We start from the raw sequence: 27,410 nt of genomic DNA on the forward strand, positions 1-27,410 counted from the left end.
CTGCACCTGAATGCAGAAAAAACAGGAGTTATAGTCTATAACCAGGGTCTTTGAAAAAGAAACTGATTAGTCAGTCACTTCACTTGGATGGGATTGAAATAATCTCACATAATAAAGTAAAATTTTTGTGTTAGTTTTGATCAGGACCTGTCATTTAAATCCCATATTAAAAAAAGGTTTCACTCTGCTTCATTCTATCTCTATTCTCCCACTCTGCAGAATCTATTAGTTCAATCTCTGATGTTATGCTCTCTCTGCTTTTTCTCATAGTAGCTTCATCTGTTCTTGTTTGGCAGTGACACCATCCTGGAGAGAAATGTATGCTGTGCTGCTCCCATCAACACCTTTTTCTATAAATGTTCAAGATCTGCCTATTTTTCAGTGTAGTCCTGTTTCTCTGACTGTGAATGGATGTGCTCTCTTTCCTCCTCTGACATGGGAGCTGGCTCGGAGCTCGTCTGCCTGGCTGTGTGTTTCCTAGACGTGGCCGCCTGTGAAGCTGGTTCACACTTGCCTTTTGCATCTCTGCTACTAACTGTATGTCTTCCTCTTTTTCTATGTCTGCTTCTGTCTCCTTGAACCCCAGTCGGCCTCGGGAGATGGCTGCTCACGCTGAATCTGGTTCTGCTGGAAGTTTCTTCCTGTTAAAAGGGAGTTTGTCCTCTCCACTGTCGCCACAAGCATCCTGAGTGTGAGGGATTGCATTCCAATCAATGAGTCGATGCAATCAACTGGTTTTCCTTAAATAGAAAACTATTTATGGTCTTATAAACAACACAAGTTTGGTAGATACAGAGAGGGGGGTGCTTTACCGTTGCTATTTGTCTTTTTACACTAAAAGAGTGAGTTTGATTTGTTTTATTTAGCTTAACGTTGTAGTATAAGGCTGTCATTTCGTTTTATTTATTAATAGTTTCTGTTGAGTTGATCTAATGTTGTAAACTTATATTCTCTTAAAGCCTCCACTCATTACCAACCCCCAGTTTGTATTGTAAAATCAACCTCAGCATCGTGGAAACTTTTCCCCATTTAACAATAGACACGAAGTCCTTCTCCATGTGTTCATTCAGGGTGTCAGCCCTATACTAACGTGGAGTATTCATTGTCAATTGTATTATCTGACCAGCAGAGTTAGTTTTTTTTTTTTTTATGGAGACTTGGTGAGCTCAAACACTTAACAATGAGTCATGTGGCTTATTTTTTCCAACATACCCTCCTCCTTGTCTTCTTGTTTGGTATCAGGATCAACTTGTCTTCTTCTCTAGAGAACAGGGGTCACCAACGTGGTGCCCACAGGCATCATGGGACCCTCAAGGACCACATGGGGTGCCCTCAGCATTTTCTGAAAATGGCACAGCTCATGAGAGGGCTAAGTCTGAAATTTTATTTCATTCAGCTTCTCCTTCAAAATGACAACATCTAAAAAAAAATTGAAAATATAAAATATAATTGTACTATGCATGAAGTTTAAGTGAACGCTGACTCCTCCATTCACAGGTCAGTATTGGTAGCTCTTCCAATGGCCCCTGCTATAGAACATCATATTCTACTGTCTTTCTCATTTTAAAGAAAACTATGTCTGTATTATATTATATTTATACCTAAAGGAAAAACAAATGTCACCGTTTAATGGGTGACTTTTTTTTTGACATTGTCAGATTTAATAATTCAAATTTACCAAAAAAGCATTTGCTTCATTAATACTGATTTTATTTTAGGAGAGCTAAAAGGTTTGCAAAATGCAAAAAACCTGAAAATGCATTTATCAACATTGATAGAAAAAAATTGATCTCACAGTGTAGAAATTAACTCTCTGCATTTAACCCATCCCCTTGGGGAGCAGTGGGCTGCCACTGTGCAGCACCCAGGGAGCAGTGCAGGGTTAAGGTTCTTGCTCAGAGACCCAGAGTGCAGGCAGTGGGGATCGAACCGGGTACTTGCAACCTTCCATGCCAGATTTTTCTTTCTTTAATTAGATGTAATCATAGTAAAAGTGGAATTTTGTTGAATAAGTGAGATCATACCAGTGCAATAGAAGTTAACTCATTGCTCTAATGTAAATTAATGTATATAACTCTCTCTCTCAATATATATATATATATATATATATATATATATATATATATATATATATATATATATATATATATATATATATATATATATATATATATATATATATATATATATATATATATATATATAAATTTCTTTTTTGTTTGTTTTGTTTGTTTGTTTTAGCCTGACTCTTACACTTACTTCTTTGATGATTCCTTTTTCCTTGTTTTACATCTCCAGTAGTTTACTGAAGCTGATGTCACAAGGGAATTTCTCCATTGTGAAATCAAAAAAGTCCTATCTTATCTAACATCTGCAAACATAAAATCAGTCATCCTGTCTGTAAGCAATCATCCTGTCCAGCAGAGAGCAGCAAAAGGCACAGGTTTAACTCTAAGCAGGCTTCTGACTTTAGAAAAGAAATATCTTTTTTAGTTGCTTATGGTCAGAATTACACAACAAATGTACCAGATACAGAAAAAAAAAAATAATTTCTATTTTCTTTTATTATAAAAGACAAATAATATGGAATTATTATGATTAATTCAGTTTTTGACCAATAAAACTTTGAAGCATAAAAAAGTCACACACTATGGACAACAAAGATAGCCAGATGGGACCTGAATGACCGTTAGGGTGGATCGTCTGCAGATGGGCAAGCACAAAGATTCACTGCTCAAACTGAAATTGAAAAATAAAGGTCATTTAGATGGCTGGGAGCCCAGGAAAAAAGAGCACCTGCAGTGCAGGCTGGGCAACAATAGCAGAAACGGCTAAATGACAAAGGCACTGGTTTTTAATTAGAGAACACCAAGACACATAAAAGAATAAAGAAACAATGCATGTATTCTTCTCAGCTTCATGAATCTGTTTTGTTTTTTTTGTTTTTTTTGTTTTTTTTTTGTAGGAATTTGTTAAACTCACTTGGTATTGAATCCAAAGCTGAATCTCCACTATTTAAGCTCAGCTAATTATTTCATAATTGACCAAAATAGGTCAAACTAAAATACAGTAATCTCTCCTTTAGGTCTGGTTACTGATCACTGCATTAATGCTCCTAATGAGGTACTTTATAGAAAATAGTTCCACACCGCTGCAAGACACCAGGGTCAATGAGGGGCTCTCTGTGTGGATCCGCGGGAAATCCCCTTTTTAAAGCAATAATTGATGTCAGTCCTGTTTGCCCGATTGACGGGCTGGAATCCAAGCAAGGTTTCATAATGTTCTATTCAGTCTGTTAATCATAAAACTAGGTCAGTTAGGGGTCTAGTCCCTTAACCGTTGCTCCCAGAGAGATTCAAAATAACTCATTTGAAGATGGTATTTAAACAAAGAAGGAATGGTTCCTGAGGGTACATTGCTTTAAAAAATATAATTACCCCCTTAAAATGTTTGTTTTTTATTACATTACAACAACAAACCTTAACCCTTTATAGGGCAAGTTGCCATTTTTTATCACTTGCATACCCGTTACAAATGGATTCCCCCCTTCATCTCTCAGTGAGGTCTAAAAGCACAAGATCTATAACCCGCCATTCAGCAAAGATACTTCTAGATGGCTCTACATCTTACTTTGGCATTTGACCAAATAGATGAGCCCTTGAATGATATATTACCTACTGTAAATTAAGTTGAAAAAGGTAAAAAGCTAACTGAAGAGTTAAAAAGTAAAGTTAAAAAGTGAATAAGCCTAGTTAACAATTATTTAAGTTAATAAACAAAAAATATAAGCACCAGTATCAGCATTAATGACTCTAAGGCAGAAGTCTTCAACAGGGCGTCTGCTACCCCTAGGGGGTCCACGGGGGTACTGCATTGGAGTCGCGAAAGTTTTGGTTGATTAGACTTTTTATTATATTCCCCCCTGCAAGTTTTTTCACTAATTGAAATATCTTTAAATACACATTAACATTAATTAAACACACTGTAGTAAACAGATAAATGGAGGCAGAAGATGTCTTTCAGTCATCAATGCACACATTCAGCGACACACAGGAGCTCTTTCAAGCTGGGCACCGTTTCCTTCACAACACCTGTCCCATCAACCAGGAATCAGAATCAGAAATACTTTAATAATCCCAGGGAGAAATTACTTTCGCTACATTACTCCAATTGTAATAGGACAAGTTTAATATATCACAATTTCATACAATATATATATAATTAGGGGGTCCCCGCTCCATCTCGCCATCAGTTAGGGGTTCTTTGGCCTGAAAACGTTGAAAACCCCTGCTCTAAGGTTATGTTGTAGTGTTTCTTACACTCTCAGAGTGTTTTCATGAATTTCTAGAAGCACTTTTGTTATTTTTCTTAATAAATTCGGGCAAGTTGGCGTTTCTAGTTATTACATTGACATTCATTTTTGCCATGAAAATATCCATATTGTTTTAATATTACAAAGGTAATAAGGTCTTCTCCTGGATTCCAATAACATTATTGGCTTAAAATTTTTATTTTCAAAGTATTTCACTGAGTGCCCTATAAAGGGTTAATTTATTTTATGGGTATATGATAAAATTAAAAATAAAAAATAAAAAAATAAAAACAGATAAATTGATTGTTGTTTGCCCCCCCTCTGAAAGCATTTAGTTCCACTGGATTGTTATTTGTGAAATCACATTAAGGGGGTTGAAATTCCCCTAAGATCTCTGGTTTGTCCCATCACAGCAAAACAAAATTAGAAAAATATATACAAAATGTCAAAGTATAAAACTGTGTCTTGACTAAATGTGCAAAATTTATAGTGTTTGAACACTTTCCATGTCCTTGCTGTTGGGAAATTTTTTAGCTATAAAATATAGATTTTATATTACTGTTACATATCATATTCACAAGAGAATATACTTTTGCTGAATAATTACACCATGTATCCCAACCTGAAATAAAAGGCATCATAATAAAGCCTGACAGGAAATAAAACCTTTTGATGGAATCCAATGTGACATATTTGCAATTAACACTAACTAAGAGAAGATAGTGGGATTTTATTAGTTTACTTGCAAATGACAAATGTGTTTTTCCATCTCCACCTACATTTATCACGGAAGATAAAAGGTCACTGACTCAGATAATGAGATGTGACTGTCATTTTGTTTATTATCCACCAGAGCATAGAGTGATGGAGCTGCTAATGGATTTTATTAGTGTGTGTACCCAGTGAGTAACAGGTGAGCCAGATAAATGAAGCACATCGAGGTGCCATCTCACAAAAGAGGGTCAACATTTGGACCAGATTCAAGAAAAACATGGAAAATCTATTTTTGTTTCCATCCATGACAAGAAGCAAACAATCTAGGTTAGCGGTTCTCTGGTTTTCTAGGCAGGGTACCACCGTATCACTCACTGACTCTCAGAGCTAAATTACTTCTTATTTTTTCTGCTCTGTCTACATATAAGTTTTGCCACATCTCCTCACAGTTTGACACTGTTAGAGTCTATTTCACTGAGGCTTTTTGTACTAAATCATTATTCCATTTAGTTTCAACAGATGAAGTCAAAATACTTTTCCATGCACTTCTATTTTTCGTATTCTCTGGCTGGAGCCATAAAATCCTAAAGAGCTCAAACTATTGTACTCATCTTTTTAGCTGGCTCTGCTTTTCAGCTTTTCTCAACAGTTCAATTTGTAACATTCTATTTAAATAGCAGAGAGTCAATACCAAATTTAACACTGGTGAGACAGCAAGAACACTTGGTGATTGTAGTACCGCAGTTTGAAAATGAAGTATCTCCACTACTTAATAAAATTTAATTCCAAAGTATTTAATTGGTCAGTTTGATCGCTGTAGGTATTTATTTGAAATGTAGTTTATTTTCCATTATATGGCACTGAATTAATATGTCGGTTGAGCAAAAGTGTTGTGCATATGGGTTTAAGCCCTTGAAAGAAACTACCAAATCCTTTCTGGCACTCTAATAATCAAACATCTATTCCAGTAGTGGATACAAAATAAAAGTTGATAACAAACTATGTTTTTTGGCATTAGTAAAGGGAAGGTACCTTTTTTTTTAAAGGGTAACATATATGTTTTCACGCAATTGTGTGGTCTGAAAACTCAATTTCCTATGTTTTTCCCTTACATACTGTATATTGATTTATGAGTGCAGATTCTGCATTTAATTTACGATTGCAACACCACACAATGTCTGAGAGGAGTTGTTGGTTTTTCTATTAGGGATTGTTTGGAACAGAAAACAATAGTTCTATTTCATCCCTACTGACCGCCAGAGGCGGTGCTTAAAGCACGAATGATCACTCTTGCGCATGCACAGGTCGAGAATCTTATACCAACATAGTCACGTGTGACCCCCGGTGACACCGGTGTGCCTATATAGTCACGTGACAGCGATAGCTCAGTCCCTTTTCATCTTCTCGCATGCAGGTTGAACAGGTGGTACGACACTGATTGCTTGTCGCTGGTAGCCTCGAGACCTTGGTCGGAGCTGCGAGGCTCATCTCGCCCTCCAGAGGCTGCGCAAGCTTTTCATTATTTACAGCTTGGTTTCTTCGTCTGGTAAGTTTTTTTCTCTTATCGACGGCGAACGGGGACGCGTTCTCACCGTGACTCCCTGTTGCTGGTGCCTCGGCGTTAGCCGACTCCGACCAGCTTGTTGTTTACTGTAGCAGCTGTTTTTCGGGCTTGCTTTTTTGTTTACTGTAGCAGCCGTTTTCAGGCTTGCCTTTTTGTTTACTGTTGCAGCCGTTTCCGGGCTTGCTTTTTTGTTTGCTGTAGCAGCCGTTTTCGGGCTTGCTTTTTGTTTACCGTGGCAGCCGTTTCCGGGCTTGCTTTTTTGTTTGCTGTAGCAGCCGTTTTCGGGCTTGCTTTTGTTTACCGTGGCAGCCGTTTCCGGGCTTGCTTTTTTGTTTACTGTAGCAGCCGCTTTCGGGCTTGCTTTTTCTGTTTTCTGTGGCAGCCGCTTCCGGGCTTGCTTTTGTTACCGTAGCAGCCGTTTTCGGGCTTGCTTTTTACATTGCTAACGTGCTTGGCTAGTTCTCTTGTGGCCTTGCTGCTGGGGAACCCCTGGTGGCGTTCTCTGCTCGACCGGGTCTCCCGATCTGTCCGCTCGGTGAGTGTCAAGAGTGGCGAATTCGGCTCGACCTGACCTAGCCCTGTGAGCGTGACATGTTGGACGCGCCGTGCTGTAGAGCTTGTTTGGCCCCTCTCCAGCTGGAGGATGGGCATGATCTGTGTCCCTCTTGTTTGGGCCTGGATCATTTGGAAGAGGCCTTGACTGATGCGGCATGCCCTAATTGTTCTGTCCTGCCTTTGTCCATACGTAACGCTCGTTTGGCTGGCCTTCAAAGCGCCAGCCAGCCTGTGAAACGTGTGTCTTCTGAGGCTATGGGGCCTCCACGGAAGAGGAGCAAGAGGAGCCCCAGGGTTCCTGAGGGCATATCTGGGCAGGTGGCCCAGCTCGCTTCTGAACTAGAAGGGATGAAGGCGTTGCTTGAGTCCCTTAGGGGCGAGCGTGGCGCTGACGTGTCTGGAGACCCTGACCAAGGACACAGCGTTGGTTCGGGAGTCTCTGCTTTAGAAGATGACGCCATTTCCCTGGCAGCGTCTGGCACTGATTTTCGGGATCAATTTGACTCCGACTCACTCCTCTCAGAAGCCGGTTCACATATCTCTTCTGGCTCTCAGTCAGAGGAGGATGGTTCTGTAGTGGGCGCTCTGAGAACTGCCCTCGCCCGGTTGCATCTGGATGCTCCACAGGACCAACCTGCGGCTTCCAGTGCTTTCTTTCGGCGTCCTACTGCTAGGGCGTCCTTTATGGTTCCCCCGTCTGCAGAGTATGTGAAGGAGCTCCATGCCTGTTGGACAGACACTAAGGCCTTCTCGAGGCTGACCTCTGACGGCAGGGCACTGGCGGCCATGCATGGTGCGCCCAGTCTTGGCTTGGGCCATATGCCTTCGGTTGAGCCAGCCATAGCTTCCCTCATTGTGGCACCGGATGAGGCCTTGAGGGCCAATGCCAGGTGTCCTCGTCCTCAGTGCCGTGTCACTGACGATCTGCTCTGTAGAGCCTATGACTCTGGGGCTCGTTTGGGGCGACTTGGGAATTCCCTGTCGCATTTATTACTGGGTCTCTCGGCTTCCTTGGAGGGTTTCGCGATCGACGCACCTACCCAAGGACTGATGGATGCATCCCTCCATGCATTTGCTCTGCTGTCGAGGGAGGTTGGACGTGTCCTGTCTACCCTTGTTCAGGCACGTCGCCAGGTCTGGCTGGCTCAGTCTCCTCTGACGGAGGCATGTAGAAGGACCCTGATGGGCCTTCCAGTTGTTCCTGGGGAGTTGTTTGGCTCCGCTGCACTTGCAGCCCTGGAACGATCGGCCGAGGCCTCGCGTACCAGGCAACAGTTGGCCGGTCTGCATCGCAGACGAGCGCAGCGTCCTACTAGGAGTGCCTCTGTGTCCCTGTCATATACTTGTCCTGCCCGGACTACACCTTGCTTGGGGCAGCCACGGTTTGCTGCAGGGCCTGCTGCCAGGCCTGCCCATGGCCACTACGATCCACCGAGGGGTCGAGCTAATGTCGCTCCTCAACCTGGGCGGGCAACTCAGCAACCCTCCCGCCCCCCGAAGGGCAGGGGGGCTCGGAGATGACGTCACTGGACCGGCGGTGGGACACTTTACCCCGGAGCAGCTCGGTTGCTGGGCCGCTCTTGTGTCCGATCCATGGGTGGTGTGTACACTTACCCGGGGTTACACACTACAGTTCCGCCGCCGCCCTCCTGTCCCTGGTCGAGTCAGCATGACGGTGATTCGCGACCAGGTAAAGGCTCAGGCTCTGAGCCAAGAAATAGACACCTTGCTGGCCAAGGGTGCTATTTTGCCCGTCAACCCCCTGCGGGACCCAGGGGGCTTTTACTCGAAGTATTTTTTAATTCCCAAAAAGACTGGGGGACTCCGCCCAATTTTGGACCTGAGGGGTTTGAATCTTTACATGAAGTCCATCCCCTTCCACATGTTGAGCATCAGGGACGTGCTTCAGGCAATTTCCCCAGGCGACTGGTTCACCTTGGTCGATTTGAAGGACGCATATTTTCATGTCCCGATTGCGCCACAGCATTGGCGTTTTCTCCGCTTTGCATTTCAGGGCAGGCATTTTCAGTTCAGGGTTCTCCCGTTCGGCCTCTCTCTGTCCCCGCGTGTGTTCACTCGGTGCATGGCCGCGGCCTTGTGTCCTCTGCAGGCCAGAGGGTTGAAGATCCTGCCTTATTTGGACGACTGGCTCGTCTGTGCGCCCACAGAAGCTCAAGCTGCTGCAGACACGCGCACCTTGCTCGATCACATGGACCTATTGGGTCTTTGTGTGAACTGGCAGAAGAGCAACCTGATTCCGTCTCAGCAGGTAACGTTTCTCGGTATCACGATGGACTCTCTCTCCATGACTGCTCGCCCATCGCCTCAGCATGTCGAGAGCATTCTGCAGATGCTGCCTGCCTTTCTTCCCGGTCGGGCGGCCCCCTTTGTTCTCTATCTCCGTCTGCTGGGGAAGCTGACAGCTGCCGCTACTGTAGTGCCCCTAGGGCTGCTGTCTCTGCGACCACTGCAGATGTGGCTCAACAGCCTGAGGCTGGATCCTTCTCGTGCGTCACACCGTCACAGGAAATTGCAGGTGTCCCCTCAATGCCTCGTATCGCTGGCTCAGTGGCGAGAGGCAGAATTCATGATAAGGGGAGTTCCGCTGGGTTTGCTGCCATCCCGTTGGGAAGTTGTCTCTACCGACGCGTCCACCACAGGATGGGGGGCCTTGTGGCAGCGACAGATCGCTCGGGGGACATGGTCTCCACGAGAGAGGCGGCACCACATCAACGCTCTGGAGTTGGAGGCTGTGCACTGCGCGCTGCGGCACTTCCTCCCGGTCCTGCGGGGAAGGCATGTCCTGGTGCGGTCGGACAACACGTCGGTTGTTTTTCACATCAACCATCAAGGGGGAACACGGTCTTTGATGCTACTGAGGCTGACCCGGGAGCTTCTGACCTGGGCAGCCCCTCTTTTTGCCAGTCTGAGGGCGACCCACATCCCGGGGGTGCAGAATGTTCCTGCCGACGTCCTATCCCGGGGGCGTCCACCACCGGGGGAGTGGAGGCTCCACCCGGATGTAGTGGAAACTATTTGGGAGAGGTTCGGGAGAGCAGCCGTAGATTTGTTCGCTTCCCGAGAGACGACACATTGCCCGCTGTGGTTCTCCCTGTCGGACAGTGCCAGTCCCCTAGGTCAGGACGCGCTGTCGCACGACTGGCCGAGGGCACTCCTCTACGCCTTCCCGCCACTTCCCCTGATAGGCCCGACACTCCTGAGGGTCCTTCAGGAGGGACATCAGCTCCTTCTGGTGGCCCCCCGGTGGCCAGGGAGGACTTGGTTTCCGATGCTGCACAGGCTCTGTTGCAGCTCTCCGATGCCTCTTCCCTGCAGGAAGGACCTGCTGTCACAGCTGGACGGTCGGATCCTGCATCCCAATCCCAGTCGCCTCCGACTCTGGGTCTGGCCACTACAGGGCCCGGCGTTTCCTTCTCGGAGTATGGCGGGGACATCGGACACACGATGACTAATGCCAGGGCCCCTTCCACGCGCCTGGTGTACGCCCATAAGTGGAAGGCTTTTAGCCGCTGGTGTCAGGGAAGAAGTGAGGACCCTGTACACTGTCCTGTTTCTGTTATTTTAACCTTCCTTCAAGCACTGCTTTCTCAAGGTCGCTCTCCATCCACTCTAAAAGTCTATGTGGCTGCCATCTCTTGCTGGCATTCGGTGGTGAGTGGGGAGACGGTGGGTCGTAACAAGGACGTTTCCTTGTTTTTGAGGGGTGCCCGGCGTTTGCACCCTCCCACACGCCCTGTTGTGCCGGTGTGGGACCTTTCTATTGTCCTCGCTGCCCTGCGCTCTCCTCCCTATGAACCATTTGCGGGGGCAAGCCTTGAGTGTGTGTCGAAGAAGACAGCTTTTCTCCTCGCCATGGCCTCGGCGAAACGGGTGAGTGAACTACATGCACTGTCTGTTCACGAGTCCTGCTGCCGTTGGAACCCGGCTGGTTCGGGTGTTACTCTTTGGCCTAATGCGGCGTTTCTTCCTAAAGTGGCTTCACCCGCGAGCCACACTGTGCCCCTCCAGCTTGCTCGCCTTGATACAGATGGGCCTGATGAGCTTCTCTGCCCTGTTCGGGCACTGAGGACATATGTCAGTCTCACAGCTTCTCTCCGTCAGGCAGATAATCTGTTTGTCTGCTACGCGGGGCCCCGCAAGGGGCAGGCCCTTTCTAAACAGCGCCTTGCGCGTTGGATTGTGGATGTAGTGGAACAGGCGTACATTCAGCGGGGCCTCCAACCCCCCGCTGGTGTACGGTGCCATTCCACCAGGGGTGTCAGTGTGTCATGGGCCGCTATGACTGGTCTCACTCTGGAGGCTATTTGCTCAGCAGCCTCTTGGTCATCCCCGAATACCTTTGCTAGGTTTTACAGGGTCAACTTGGCCACCCCTCACCCAATGCAGGGGATCCTGTCCCAGCGCACGCCATCTTCCCAGTGAGGTGGGCATGTTTGGGTTGTTGTTTCTGTGTGTGATTCCTCAGGACTCTGTTGGTAATCGTCATCCGTGCTTTAAGCACCGCCTCTGGCGGTCAGTAGGGATGAAATAGAACGAAAGTTACCACTGTAACTACGGTTCTATGAATCCCGGATGACCGCCAGAGCGCTCGGTCCCTCGGAATCATTGTGTGTTCGCGAGAAGATTAAGGGACTGAGCTATCGCTGTCACGTGACTATATAGGCACACCGGTGTCACCGGGGGTCACACGCGACTATGTTGGTATAAGATTCTCGACCTGTGCATGCGCAAGAGTGATCATTCGTGCTTTAAGCACCGCCTCTGGCGGTCATCCGGGATTCATAGAACCGTAGTTACAGTCGTAACTTTCGTTCCCATAACAGGCCACACTCTTTTTCTCCTCAGGTTTTTTTTTTTTCAAAGTATGAACTCTTTGCTAAAATGTCTGTAACCTGTTTTTTGTTAAATCTGTGGGGAAACCTTCACTGCTCCCCTTTGCAGTCCTTAAGTTAGTGAGAGAAATTGTGTCCAGTCAGAGCGGGGCAGTGCATTGAGCAGTGTGTTATGAACTGTCTTCTCTCTCATCTTTGCAAAGATAATGAAGTCCAGACCAAGTGAATTACATAACTGTCTTTTATTTAACTGGTTTGCATAATTGAATAACTTTTTCCTACAATTGGCCCCAGTGTGGCTCTACCTTTCTTATACCTCATCCATAATATTTAGGTTAGTCCAAGCTATTTTCTCCATTTGTGCTGCTATAGGCTTAGACTATGGGAGGACATAGGGACCCTCTTTTCATCATTCTGGTTCGTTCTGTCTCCCCATTCTGTGGTATTTGTTAGTTCAATCTCTATTGTTATGCCCTCTCTGCTTTTTCTCTTGATATTATCTTTATCTGATCTGTCCCTGTTTGGCTGTGACACCATCCTATACCGAAATATTAGCTGTGCTGCAGCCATCAATACCTTAGTTTCTAGATGTTGGAGCTTGGCCTGTTTTTTAGTGTTGTCTTATTTCTCTGACTGTGCCTAACTGTATGTGTTCTCTTCTATCCTCTGGCATGGAAGCTCGCTCAGAACTCATCTGCCTGGCTGTGTTTTCTGGACGGGGCCGCCTGTGGAGCTGATTGACAGTTGCCTTTTGCAACTCTGTCTCTTTTTTTAAATGTCGGCCTCTGTCTCCTTGAACCCCATTCAGCCTCGGCAGATTGCTGTTTGCAATAAGCCTGCTTCTAATGGAGTTTTCCTCTCCACTGTCACCAACAGCATGCTTGTGTGCGGGATTACCTTTGAGTCAATGAGTCGATGAAATCACCTGGTTTTCTTTAGATAGAAATCTGACTGTATGATGTGGTAGAGTTGTCTTGGTAGAGTGCCTTGAGATTACATGTGCTGTGAATTTGCACTGTATAAATAAAATGAATTGAATTACAAGAACAAAAAGCAAATAAAAAGTCCTCATGTCTTGTGCTAATTTATATTTCCAGCTGGATACGATAGCACTGGGGTTGGTAGTAGACAGGATTTGTGTAATTCAGTGATATAAGTACAATAATATGCAATATTAGTTTAGGCCAGTTTTTGCAACTAAATGGTTCAGCAAGGATTTAATCAAAATATTCTTGCTTTGATCCTCTAGCACTACATAGAAGAAGATCATGTCAGATGAGACCAAAACCTAAACTTTTTGGACTTCACGTAAAATAACCTACATAGGCCAAAATACATTGTCCCCTTCCTAAAACATGGTGTCATGCTGCGGGATTGTTTTGCTCCAACAGATACAATAAGGCTGCTCAGAGTTGAAAGGTGGATGGATGGCGTTCCTGGCAAAGACACAGTTTGCCCATGATGTCCCCAAAACATGTTTCTATTTGAATAAAGATTAAACTTACTTAGATGCTTTGTACCATATATATATATATATATATATATATATATATATATATATATATATATATATATATATATATATATATATATATATATATATATATATATATATATATATATATATATATAATTTTTTCAAGGACTTAATAGTCTTTTTTGAAGAAGTTATATTTTACTGGCCTAAAAGAAAAGAAATGCCAAACAGTTGCAATTGAGACACTTTTGGGTGGTCCAGCAACACAAAAACACCCACATGCACATTAAAACTTGGCTTATAATGGGTACAGCAAATTACCAACAAGCTTTTGGAAATATACAAACCTCAACCCCGATCAAAAATTCATGGACTTTGCATAAGAGCTTCACCAGTTTCGGGAAACCCATCAGTTTATATGAGTTCAACCATTTTTGGTTTCTAGTTACAAAAAGTGTGTGATTAGCTAAAAACACTAATTGCTTACGGTCATATTTTCTAGAAGACATTTTCTCCCATAGTCTCATTTTTTGTTTTCTAATTATTATCTAGAGACATATATCATTTTTTCTTTGTGAATAAAAAAACATAGTTTAAATTAGTGATTAAAGGTTAGATGTTTGTATATGATAGGCTAATAATGATTAATACACTTTTTAAATTTTTTGCACTTTGAAAATCGTATTTTATGAATAATATCAATAAAAAAGTAAAGTAGCAATCAGGTTCCCAACAACCTCAATAAGTTGCTACATTCATGCTGATTTTTGCACAGTTTCTACCTTAGTCAGTTAAATAACTTGCTGCTGTCATTTTGCACATCTCTGATGTTGCTGCTATTTTCAAATATCCATTACTGTAAAAATGTCCACGGCTGTATATTGGTTATTTATTCTCCAGGTGCACAGTATTTATATTTTATCGGGTTTTTTTTATTTTTTTTTACTTTTCTCTATTGTTTATTTAAAAACTTAAAATCTTTTAAGGTGCACATTTGTGCAGTGGTGTCAAAAGTACACACATTTGTTACTTAAGTTGAAGTATTGATATTGCAGTTTAAAAATACTCTGGTAAAAGTTGAAGTATCAACTTGACCTCTTTACTCAAGTAAAAGTGAAAAGGTATGTGCTCAAAAAACTACTTAAACTATAAAAGTATAAAGTAACCTTAAAAAAAAAACAGCAAGATGCCACCATATGAATTGAAAGCTCAATTTTTCGACTATTTCGAAAAAATTCTTTGAGATAGGGCAAGGGATGAGGGAGGTCTCGTTTGTCTCCGTCTCCATCTCCGACAATTCAGACATTTCAACATCTTTTTCTAAATCCTACATTGTAGCATGGCATAGACAATTCGCGTTTGCAGTTTGAAGAACACCTGCTTGCTTCTGATGATTTCCTTTAGCTAACCAATGAGTGTTTGCATTATATGACTCATCCAACTACACTAGTTTTCACTAGATGTGGATGGCGCCAATGATCTGCATTGGATGGCGCACATGACGTGAAATAAATATTTAAAAAACATTAAACCGAATCTAAGAAAAACGAATCACGTTTGTTTTAAAAATGTAAGGAATAGAAAGTACAGATACTTGTGTGAAAGGTAATGAGTAGAAGTCAGACGTAGGAAGAAAAATAAATAATGGAGTAAAGTATAGATACCTAAAAAATGTACATAAGTACAGTAGCAAAGTTTTTGTACTTTGTTACTTAACACCTCTGCATTTGTGTAACCACTTTTGCTATAATCGTTTTGCTGCTGTAAACGCCAGAATTTCCCCATTGTGGGACAATAAAGGAATTTTCTATTCTATTTTATTCTCTTAAATTCTTCTTTTTTTTTTTTTCAAACTCAAAAACGCATATTTTGTCCCAGTAGACCTCACTCCAGACCACTAAGGATTATCTGTTTAATCCCTTACAGTTAGGACCCGCCCTGTCTCCCAGGTGATTGACAGACACCTTGTCCAATGAGAAGAGAGGAGGGTTGGTCTGGCTCAGTCTGGCTAGACACCGCCTTACACGAACCTCCTCCTCCTTCTCATCCCCGTTTAGTTTGTCGCTCTCTGGCCAGTTACTCCGACTCTACTTTGTCTTCGGCAAACCGAAGAAGTGCTCGCCGAAGTCCCAGCCATGGAAGAAGATAATATAATAATGCCTGTTTGACCAACGGAGCTTGTCCAAGGTGAGTTTGCGGGATTTTCTGAATCAGTGGAGGGAGGAATTAGCGGCTACGAGGCTGCGGCTTTGGGGGAGGCGAAAAGTTTTATCCGCCTCTCCACGGGACAGGACACTAGTGTAGCTGCTCCGGTGATGTCTGTGGGACCGTGACGTCATGGTGTGTTGCGTCGCTCAGTAATAATAAAGGACGCCTGTCAAACCCTGGTTTATAGCTTATAGGTTTAATTAAATGCACATAAAAAAAATGAAAATATATTTTTTGTAATGTTTTATCAGAATTTTGTTTAAAGGTTAAAACATTTGGCTTGTGATCTATTAATATATATTTTTTATTAACTTTTTTGTAACAAGGCTGTAACAGGTAAAGACAACTTTATGTAAACATCTAAATAGAGTAATCATTGGGGGTTCTAGACAGGGGCCAAAAGGGGCCAATGCCCCACTGAAGATTTAATACTAAATAATTTTTTTTTTTTGTATATATAGATATGCTCCTGCACTAAAGACATCTTAAAATAACGATGTCAGGGGTCTGCAACCTGCAGCTCCAGAGCAGTAAAGTGCTTTTTGGGCTCAATTAATAAAAGGCACGTTTTCCTGCTTGTTTGATTTACTCTATGATAAAAAAAATAATAAATGCCTCCCTGGTAAATGTGGTCAAGAACCGCCACATAAGGTAAGGGCAGATAAATTGGTTTTTAACCTTGATTTAAAGCAACACACTGGAAAAAATCAAAATCTAGATAAGTCCTTTTTTTTATTTTTATAAGTGCATTTGTTCTTGAATTGAGAAGGTACAAGATACATTTGCCAATGGAACAAGATAATTTACATTTAAAATAAGAAAACACAATTGCATTGTCTAATTTCAAGTGCGTTTTATCTAAATATCTTATTTTAAGAGTAAAAATGCTCATTCCATTGGAAAGTATCTCATTTACCTACTCAATTTAAGGGTAAATACACTTAATTTAAGAAATTTTTAATTTTTTTTTTCTCTCATAGAAATGTATCTTAATATTTCAATATTTGGTTCTGGTTCTGAAAATTCAGATTAAAATAAAGCCTGGAGACGGCCCAGGTGGTTACAGGAAAGTCATGTTTTATTCTCTGCATTAGTTCTGTTACCAACATTAACGTTGTCTTTCAAAACCAAGATGTAAAAATTTAAGGTATTTAAAAAGTGAAAAATCTGGGCTCATTATTATCACTGAAAACAAGTTGTAACGCAGCACTCTAAATGTAGTTTGTGACTGCTGCCAGTAAACCAGGAACACATGATCTCTGTGGAATTTACTGTCTTTTTCATTCATTAAAATAATGGCAGTTTAATGACTTACAGAATTCCTTTTATTCACCCACCAGATGTTTCTACTATATGATATCTTCATTAAAACAAACACAGAGACGGCCAAGTTAAAACACACCCTGCATGATTTAATTTGAAAGTAAAATTTATGATTATATTCCCAAGTTCCAACCTAAATTATTGACATTTTTGTAATTGACTTTACTTTACACTAATACATTTTTGTGTTAAAGTACCAAACTGGTAGACTTTTAAAGAAAAATCTACCAGTTTGGTACTTTAACACAGAATTTTATTACAAAAATTTTAATAATTTAGGTTTGTAATTTACTTTACACTAATGATATTTTGTGTTAAAGTACCAAACCAGTGGGTTAGTAGATTTAAAGAAAAAACTCAATACAACAAACATTAGCTACCAAGCTATATGTTCACTTTATAATTTTGCTAATTTAAAGATAATTTAGTCAGGTCCAAACCTTCAATAATAAGTCTTGGGTATGTTTGTAACTAGAACGGCTCAACAATAACAATAAATGTTATTGTGTTGTGGTTGTTATGATGAGTGCTTCTTAAAACTTCAACACTAAATAAACAACAGTTTTTCCAGAAGCCCTAGCCTGTAGCATTAAAACTTTATCTTCCAAACTACTGTCATGCCGTTGCTAAGGTTTAAAGTCTTTTTGATAAAAGTGCAGAGGAAGGTAAAGTCACCCCTCCCCCACCTGCTGAAAGCCCAGAAACCATTTCCCTTGTTATTAGGAAAGAAAAATGCAGCTTGCGCTGTGGCTAATAAACAGTAACTAATGTTATCACCTTTTTTCAAGCTTATGAGTAATTTTTGCTTTTCTACTTAGAATAAAGGCAAGTAAATAATGCTATACTTGTAGTTGATATTTATTTAGTGTAAATGCTGTGGTATTGTTTGTCATTGCAAAAGACAGTAGTTCAGCACCTCTATAGTGTCTCATTTACTCTGTTAGTTCCCAGCTCTTAAGCTCAGATGCTCTCTTGGCACGGTATAAATGAAACTCTTAAATCAAGTCAAACAAATGCACTTGTTGATGCAATAAACAAGATTACTCTTCATTCAGATCTTTCCTTGTATATTTATGTATTCTTCTCTGCAGGCATGGCTCCTGCAGGGCAATAGCATGGGGTAGGTCAATGTACTCTACGCACAGCTAGAAGCAAACAATCTGAGAAAGATAGACACAATAGTATAGAGACCTCGCTGCAGATGTGCATTCCTTTGAGCAGTGCAGGGATATAGCCCTTAAATAGAGCTGTGCTGGAATGCAAACACACAAAGCAGAAAGATGAAGCCTGGGGGGGCGTTCCAGGAGTGAGAGCAAGGAGGTAAGTTGTAAAAAAGAAAATCTGCTGCAAGGTCTTTTCTTCTGATTTAGTGAAGTTTTTCTCAACACGTCTGAGCATTCTAGGTCAAAGTTGACCCTTGAAGTTAGCCCTTAAAGGTGTTCCTAATGTTCTTGCTCTGAAAAAAAAAATTTATTGTGAAACTAGATGCAGCTGTGGTAAAATTTGATTTTTACCTTCAAATATTACTATTTGACGTCAGAACGCTTGTGTTTATACACCAGGCCCGCCTGCAGTGCATCAAACAAATGATGCAGCTTGAAATAGAGTCAGAAGCAGCTTTATTTGATAAGTGTGTTTGCACAAAGGTAACTAGGTCCAGTTTCTGGTACTGCTGCTTAATATATTCTGCTGGAACAATATTAAGAAATGCACAGAGAAATTTGCGTTCAACCAACCCAACTGGAGATTTAAATCCAAGTTCATGAATTGAGGCTAGAATTTTCAATTTCCTTCTGTTACCTTTTGCTGTGCAAATACAATAGAGTTGAGATTGGTTTGAGTTTTTTCCCAGGGTTACCCAGCTGTTTTTGTTACCATCACTGTCTTTTTCTTGCTTTTGTAAGAGTTTTTCTGTGAATGATGAATGAACAAAGATGTACACTGGGTGTAGCTTCCTGAAGACATTTAGCAACTTGGAAGTCTTTGCTGATGGACTTGTTGGTTGCTGTAAAACGAAAAGACAGAGCTTTAAGATGTAAAGTTGCTAACTAAGTCATATATTGTTTGTAGAAAGAGGTTCTGAACTCTTGTTCAGACCTTAAACATCTGCAGTTTGGGTTTTCTATCTACTATAGAAACGTGTGTGCTGTGGGCTTTATGATTTAATTGGTGTTTAGTATATTTTAGACGATAAAGTATACATAAACAAATTCTGGGTGCATCTATGAGGCAATGATCTAAGATGGGGTTTGGGTTACAAAAGCAAAATCTAGAAGGAGAGGCTTTTATTATTCCTAAAAAGGGGGAAAAAAGAAGTGGTAATGTTTTGATTAGGATTAGATTTTTTTTTTAACCCAAGACTTTTCATTTTAGGATTTTGCTGTGGCCTTTTTTAAAGTAGCTTATGCATTGCAGCTGTGATAAGAAAGAAGCCTAAAACAAATAATAAAAAGGAAAAAAATAAAGAAAACATGAAAACTTTTTTCTTTATTCAAAGCAGCATTAGAATTTGTGCATTTACTCATTTTTTATCATAAGGGAGAGATTCCAAAAATTGTAAGAGCTAGTGAGTCAACTTCTTGATTTACAGTAATTCTTCAAAACATATTTATCATTGGAACTCAATCTGATTATATGTTTTATCTTTTAAATAAAATCTTGAAACGCACTAAATCGATTAAACAAATGAGTAAGAATCCACAGGCAAGGATTTCAACTTAATTTGCACTTTTCTGTTAAAATCTACTCCTCCGCTCTTTGACACTTGTTTTAAACAAACAGTGTGATTTGGACTCGGCTTGGACACTATCTGACTTATTTACTGTAGTTGGATTTTTGAACAACTCCTTTCATTGAAACTTACCTCCAGATAATTTATTCTGGATTCAGAGATGTAATTATTCAGCTTTGCCTTTCGCTTTGCATGAATCCCTGCAGACCGCTCTGAGTCTTTACTCTAACTCAGGCCAAAAACCACATGTGCACAGGAAAAAAAACACTCTGTCTCCACATAGACCCTGATACAGACCTCCACACAAGCACGTACACTGTACATGCAAAGACACAAACTCTGACTGACCAGTGGCTCGGTGCCTGCACGCTCATATAATCAAATGCATACAGCGCTAAACGAAGTCCAAGCCTCCATATTCGCTCAACGCTCATATTTCACTAGTCACTCACAGAGGGCCCACAGCAATCAACTCCAAATTAGAGAGAAATCTGCTCCAAGAAGTTGAGAGCAGCTTGCCAGGTCTGAGGCCATACTCCACTTTGTGTGTATGTGAGAGATGGAGAAACAAAAGAGCCAGCCCTTGATATTAAACCAACTTAAAGGGGCCTAAAATGGGGTCTGTATTCCTCTGTGCTGCTGCTCATAGAGTTTCCTCTCCTCTCTAAACTTTACAGAATCCCTGTTAACTTATGCATTGATTTAAACTAAAGCATCTTTGTTATTTTTGTCTATCCCGGTTTGTTGACCGCTTCCAATTTTAGATTTTTAAATTTCCCATAGCTTTATAAGGCACAGGCTCAGGTGACTTCAGAGTTTTCTAGGCTGCTTTTAATTAGAGCTTTCTATGAGTTTGCAAGTTTGCTTCTATGATAACATGTTTTAGGCATTTTTAAGCTTAAAAAGACAACCTCAAACTGGGTTTTCACTGTTGTGGAAGGGGCTGATACTTTATTAAAAGTTCTGTTGACAACAAAAATCATATGAAGGTGCAACTTTCTTTGCAGTCAAAACTTTTGGATACCTTGATTGCATTAAAAGGACCAGTCTATGATTTATTATTCAAAGAAATGATATGCTGTGTATGGCTAGTGGTGATACATGTGGTACTTTTTCACTTCAGTGTTCCTCAGCCTACAGTAATGTCACCAAAGCCCACAAATCTAGACAAAAAGTCCTATAACAGGACTGATTCAAAGTGCAAACAGTCTTTGTTGTGTTTTGTTGATGGCGTTGCGTAGGGCTGCAACTAATGATTAGTTTGCAAATTGATTAATTTATTGATAATTTTTTTGATTATTTGATGAATAGCCAAAGGTTCCTTAAAGAAGACGCTTTAGAAAATTAAACCAGGTGAAACTAAATCTTTTCCACTGGAATAGTTCTGGATAGAGCATGTTGCCTTATGAAAATGTTTTTCTTTTATTTTAAATGCAAAATCTTTATAAAATTTTGGTATAATTTCTGTTCTAAGTAGGTTGCTCTGTCAGCTAAAGGCCTCTTTTAGAGTCCCTATAGTCCAGTTAAACATTAATCAATTACTAAATCAGTTGACGGTTATTATTATCATCAGTATTAATCCGATTAAATGTTTCGGCCCCCAGTGTTGTATGCCCCTTTTTTACTAGTAGCAACTTGGAGCATTTCATCACAGGTTGATTTGCCCTTTCGGCATTTTTTTAATGAATATAAATTTGCAATACAATCTAATGCTCCCCAGTTCACTCCAAAATCATCTCCTTTCGCTCTGTCATACCCCCTGCTCTTATCTTGATTTATGGTTTTCTGTTTGTTGGTAGAATGTGGGTTTATTTTGTACTTCTTCTCTTTAATAAAAACAAAACAGATCCTGTTTATTTATTTTTTAATGGACGTGGGTACAGGGAGTGTCGCCAACATTAGTCACGTTTGAATCAAAACTTTTTCTCAGCTCAGTCAACCCAATTATTTCACATAATATCACAGGATGACGATGACAGGCTCGCGCCTTCCCCTTAGGCTGCTCTCAGCTCCTCTATTACAACTAAATTTAAGCAGTGCAACCAGTTGTTGCTTTATGAGCAGTATGCTTTCCACACATCTATTATTCAATCATCAAACGCTGAAGTCAGAGATATTTTTAGGGACGGCTTTTGCCCTCCACAGCTATTACAAAACAGGGACGTTTGGTCACATTATCCAGCGTGTCCATTTTTTAGCTAAAACTTACCTTATTGAAGCACCAGCAGCACAGCCTACTCCTGCAGAGCACAATCTCCCTGTCTGTGGAGTATGTCATTGCTCTTACAGCCAATGTGCTGCTGCTCTTTCTGTTGTCACAAAGGCCGTAACCAAAGTCTGAAGTGTATATATTGAACTACTGAAAATGTGCTCAATTGTCATATCACCATTATTGGATAACATTTTACTGTGAGTTATATTCATATTGAATAACAGTCCAGCATTACTGTGAATAAGTCATAATTTTGTATTTGTTCCTTGTTGTCAGCTGGTGGTTGTTTGCCAACCACCATTAAATGAGAAGAACAAACAGAAGACAAAAAAAAAAAAATCAATCAAATTTTCGATCCGTCCTGGAAGTACGATCCGTTCTGCACATGCGCCATCAGCTCATTTGCACATCCAGATGTACATCCAGGTCGTCTTCGATTTTATTTAGTTAAAAATACCTAAATTACGTTTTCCCTCCCCAAAAACAGTAAACGTACTAAAATTCAATGTGTTAAAGGTTAATAATGTATTTCCTGATAAAATAAATGCCTTAAAATCCTTTCTGTTGTATCTCCCGTCTTTGCCTGACGTGCACTGGAAATGGGATCCTATGCTACTTTCGGTGGCTAACTTTTTCGGCTTTGGATTTAAACATAAATCTAGTCTTTTTAAAGTTTATGTTTTCATTTCTTTTTAACCTTATGCCATATAGTGCGTAATCTAAAAAACAAACCAACCCCCCCCCCCCCCCCCCCCCCCCCCCCCCAAAAAAAAAAACAACAACTAAAATGTAGATAAATATGGTTTAATCATATCTTGCCGGACTGCTCTGAGCATGTCTGATGATGACGTCATAGAAGCAGTTTAACGAAGAAAATGTAAAAAGCATAAAAACTGTCTTAAAAAAGTCATAAAACATTTAAAAAAAATGTTTATTAGCATTCTTTAGTGAGATAAGGATAGAAATAAGCATTTTTAGTACCATAATGACATTATTTATGGACATCTGGATGTATATTTTAAATATATTTGCGCATGTGCAGAACGGGTCGTTCTTCCGGGAAGGATTGGGTAGTGACATCCATCGATGCTTTTGCTTTCCTCTTACTCTTGTTTAAAGGTGGCAGGTGAATCTAACTTTCAGGTGCACTACCACCTCCAGCTGGTAAGGATTTCAACAGCTTTAATATGGGTTGTAGATTTATATTTATACATCTGTGATTTGTTCTTGTGTTGAAGTCAGCTGCAAAATGTAAGTGTGCAACTTGAATTAATAAATTCTAAACATGTTCTTTCACAAATGTAACATCTAATGTCACATATATGGGCTGATAACTACGAACAAATACCAGCTTTTTTATTGACAGTTATCTTAACCCATATGCCAGACTTATGTAACACCACTGACTGAAACGGCAACAGTTTTAACTTTTTTTTCTTTTTTAGCCAGGCTTAATACCAAATAATATTTTTTTTTGTGAATTAAAAATGAAATATGTTAAGTTATATGCATTATTTTTTTTACTTGCAACTTCTTCCTGGAGGTCTGGCTTGGAGATCCGAGTTTTCACTGGTTGGGTAAAATAATAGGCTGCTGTGTAAAAGTCATTGCAGTTAGGTAACATTAGAAAGATGAACTTTCTAGAACTTGCAGAAAGCCTGTTTATTATGTCTATGTGGCTTAATGCTTAACGTGAATGAAGGAAGATTTCCTCTTTGGAAAAAAACGATTGCCTGTGTTTTTACTTCCTGTTAATGCAAATGTTTTGTATGATTATGCTAATTTGACTGACCTCCACTATGGATGTTTTTTTATTTATTTATTTTTTTTAGATTACAGACAGATAACTGTTAAATCCAGACTGGTCTTGCTTTTCTTATCACCTAAGCAAACAAAAATGGCTTCTGTGAATTTCTGTGTATAGCCACTGCCCTGAACTGTTTAAAATTCCCTTTCCAAAGCTTGTGAAAAGATTTCCTGTTCATGCTTTTTGCATATCTTTTGAACCAATCTAAGAATATCATCTTCAAGCTGTGTTGACTTTGAAAATAGAACTAGACAGATTATTTAAACTTGGTAAACAGTTTTCTTTTTATTGATTATGCTGTGGTTGAATTTTACCTGATCTTATGAACCAGACAAGCTTGAAATAAACACAAGATTTTTTCAAAGCATTCTGGCAAAACACAGACTGTTTTTTGGAGGTTGCACCGCTGTATGTGGTCTTGCTGTCATTTCAGAGATTTTAATTTGTTTTCTGACTTCTGAGCAGATTTCTTTCTTTAGATCATCAGTCAAGTATATTTTCAGAGACAGGATGGAGATGGTGGAAACTACAAAGCTTGAGTTTTTTATTTTATTTACCTTTAGCATTTCTTGTAGCCACATCAGATATTTACCCAACAGTTTGATGTCCATCTTTCTTTAGTTATTATGGAGTATTAAAGCCTGTGATTTTACATCACCTAAGACTAAGTAGTTACAAGAAATTTTATAAACTTGTGTTGAAAACTAATCTTTTTTTTAAAGAGCTTGATGTATGGTTTTAAACCGTTACACCAAAATGTATATATTTCTATTGAAATATTAGTAAAAGTTGAAATTTTAAATTGATGGTTTGTGCACTTCTTTGCAAGGTTTGCTCTGACAGTGCAAATAAGGAAGTGGGTGTCAAGTTTATAGTGGAGGACTTTTGCACATCTTTGAAAAGACCCCAAACTTGTTTAACCTTTTTTTTTTTTTTTTTTATTTAGAATAGGGTGGTAGAATATTAGAAAAATATAGTAATAATGAAACAGGTTGTAATTTTCCTCACACATCTTTCCTTTTTAGTCCCCAAAGTTGAAGACAGTACTGTAGTTCATTGGGAAATAACCACATTACCTTCATGTGTCCTTCTAGTGAGGAAGTGACTATTTTCACTCTGATGCTGATATATATTTGATGGATCTGTCTGTTTAAATTATGTGACATTCAGTTGGATAAAGCTACCATGTCTTACTGTGCCAAATATGGGCTATATATAAGATACAGTGTGCAATAAATCAGTTTTTCTATAATAGTTAGCTGTAAAGTCTACTTCAGTTGTATTTCCCCATGTTTCCTTATTTGTTACTGTCCTGTTTGATTTTGTCTTTCTACATTTTCTACATCGCCATTGTTCTTGTCTCTGTTCCCTCCCAGTGTTATGCATCCATCTACTCTCCTCACCTTCTGTCTCTTGTAGCTGCGACTATGTTTGTTGTCTTCATGGAGCATTAGCAGACTTAAAGAAGGATAAATGGATGTTATCGAGCATGGTGATCATATCTGATTTGGCAAACATGTGACAGAGAGAAATGAATATAAAGTTATGGCTTCACTGGCGTTGCTTTGTTGTAGAGCTCTTCTTCCATTACAGCTGTAAATGTGAAGAGAATTGTTGCTAAGTGATGTGTTTTGCTTTTTAAAAGGTAAAAAAAAATGTTTTCCAGTTTTTGCTAACTGTATTTGATCAAAACTTTCCAATAGTTTAATAATTGCTTTTAAACATAGGTCATACAAGAACATAGCTGGGATGTGGTGCTTTGGTAACTTGGTGCAGTGTGATATATTTCAGATGACTCAGCTCAGGTTTGATTATGATGTTTGTGATGTGTGGGCACACTCTTTATTCTCTGACCTTCCAGGTGTAAAAAATAAAAGTTGAAACTTAACTATTTAAGCTGTGTTTTTCTGCAGCATCACAACAATGGTTTTTCTGTCCTCTCTAAACCAGATATGAAATGATTTTCTTGCACCATTTTAACATGTTATGTACCAAGTGTGACCTAAATCATATTCATATTCAGATGCATTCAAGACAGATTCTTCATGCTCTTTCTTCTGTTGAATGGAAAAAGAAATGAGAACGGCTCTGATCCAAAATATAAAAAAATAAACCAGCGTATTGGCCGATATCTGACACTAATCTGATTGAACCGCTGAATGGAGGCCATGTAAGTAAAGGCTTTAGCCTTTATATAATTTTTTTTTAGAAAAAAGTGTACTTCATATTATTTTTTAACAAATAAGCAGCAAAAAGAGTGAAATAACAATACAATAAAGTGTACTGGATTGTATCTCTGATCTCCTATCCAGCTATTTTGGCCAATATTGGAACTGATGTCCAATCCAGGTATTGGATTGTTGCATCCCTTTCCAATCTAATCCAAATAGTTGCAAGGTTCTGATAATCGCTTTTGTTGTTTTTCTTTACGAAAACACTAAAATACACATTTTTAAAACTAGCACTCAGTCAATCTCATATGCTTCATTATGTGCTGTCCAGCTTGTATTTGTGTTTGATACCGGTCCATGGCTTCCCTCTATTTGCTTTAAAGCTTTGTCCTTCCATCACAGCTTTTCTTCTTTTACTACATGTCAGATTAAAACCCATAAACCTTTGCAGAAAGTTGCCATTGTTGCCTTGTGTCTGTCACATATGGATTGTGGAGCCTCTTTGCTATGACTCCATCCACACCACCGTAGTACTCAATTGTAATGGAACCACCTGTGGAGATTAGAGTTGAAACGAGCCAAAAGGGGAAGAGAACAGTACAGAGCAACTTTACTGTACTCCGTTAAGCCTTTAAGATATCTGATCTCATAGCCAGCATGAAGCAGAGACATGGTTCAACATGTCACAGAAAAAGGATTTCTCAAAAATAGCCCCCTACATCTCTGTGTCTCTTCTGTTTTCATTTGTAACACCACAGTAAAACTAAAAATAGCAGTTTCTAAAATGTCACTCCCAAGATGAAATTCCAGTATTTCTCCGTAGTAAAATATTAAGTACAGATTTTTTATTACTCATGAATAGTTGATGCACATGTTGAATTTTTTTCCTATACATTTGGTTTTAATATTCTCTCAGTCTTACTTTGTAAGACTTTCCAAACTTACAGTTCATCAAAGATGGCTGAAAGTACGCCGCTTTACTCCAAACAGATGTGGATAACCAGCAGCAGCAGCATTGTTGGCTGGATGTATAGAGGCCTTTGTATGTGGAGTTGAGAGCATTTTGGTAGACTTCTTTTTCAGCTAAAAAAAAAAAACAAAAAAAATGCAGCAGATGTTAAGGTTGCTTGCAGTTTGTCGAACAGTTGTTTTGACACTAAATCATTTCAACAACAGTGATTGAAATAAATGCAGTTGGCATGGCGACTTGAGAAAAGAATCTTTACTACAACCTTCAAAACATCTGATTAAAGATGGTTTTAGTCGGTAGTACCGGTAATAAATAATACAGGATAAAATGCATTTTCGTCCTATGTAGAAAAACTCAACAAGTACAATTTAAATACAAATCTATTAAAGCTCTTTGCTAATCTGGCTACAGTAAATTGTATTGTATATTTTGAAAGAACATTTTATATACTGTGATTTGTTTTGTTAATCAATCTTAGTTATGACCAAATATCCCCAATATAGAAGGTCCCTT

At 39.9% G+C, this 27,410-nt stretch overlaps 1 protein-coding gene across 1 annotated transcript in view; it reads left to right on the top strand.

Annotated features, from left to right (window-relative positions):
* The first annotated feature begins 15,508 nt into the window (after positions 1–15,508).
* il11ra (interleukin 11 receptor, alpha) overlaps positions 15,509–27,410 on the top strand; it is a 57,741-nt gene continuing 45,839 nt past the window's right edge. Inside the window, exon 1 of the mRNA XM_038268309.1 lies at positions 15,509–15,662. The gene's annotated coding sequence lies outside the window, so the exon portion shown is untranslated. The remainder of the gene's footprint in view (positions 15,663–27,410) is intronic.

The sequence above is a fragment of the Cyprinodon tularosa genome, unplaced genomic scaffold, assembly GCF_016077235.1.
Source record: "Cyprinodon tularosa strain WSP-4 unplaced genomic scaffold, ASM1607723v1 ctg7, whole genome shotgun sequence".
Taxonomy (NCBI): domain Eukaryota; kingdom Metazoa; phylum Chordata; class Actinopteri; order Cyprinodontiformes; family Cyprinodontidae; genus Cyprinodon; species Cyprinodon tularosa.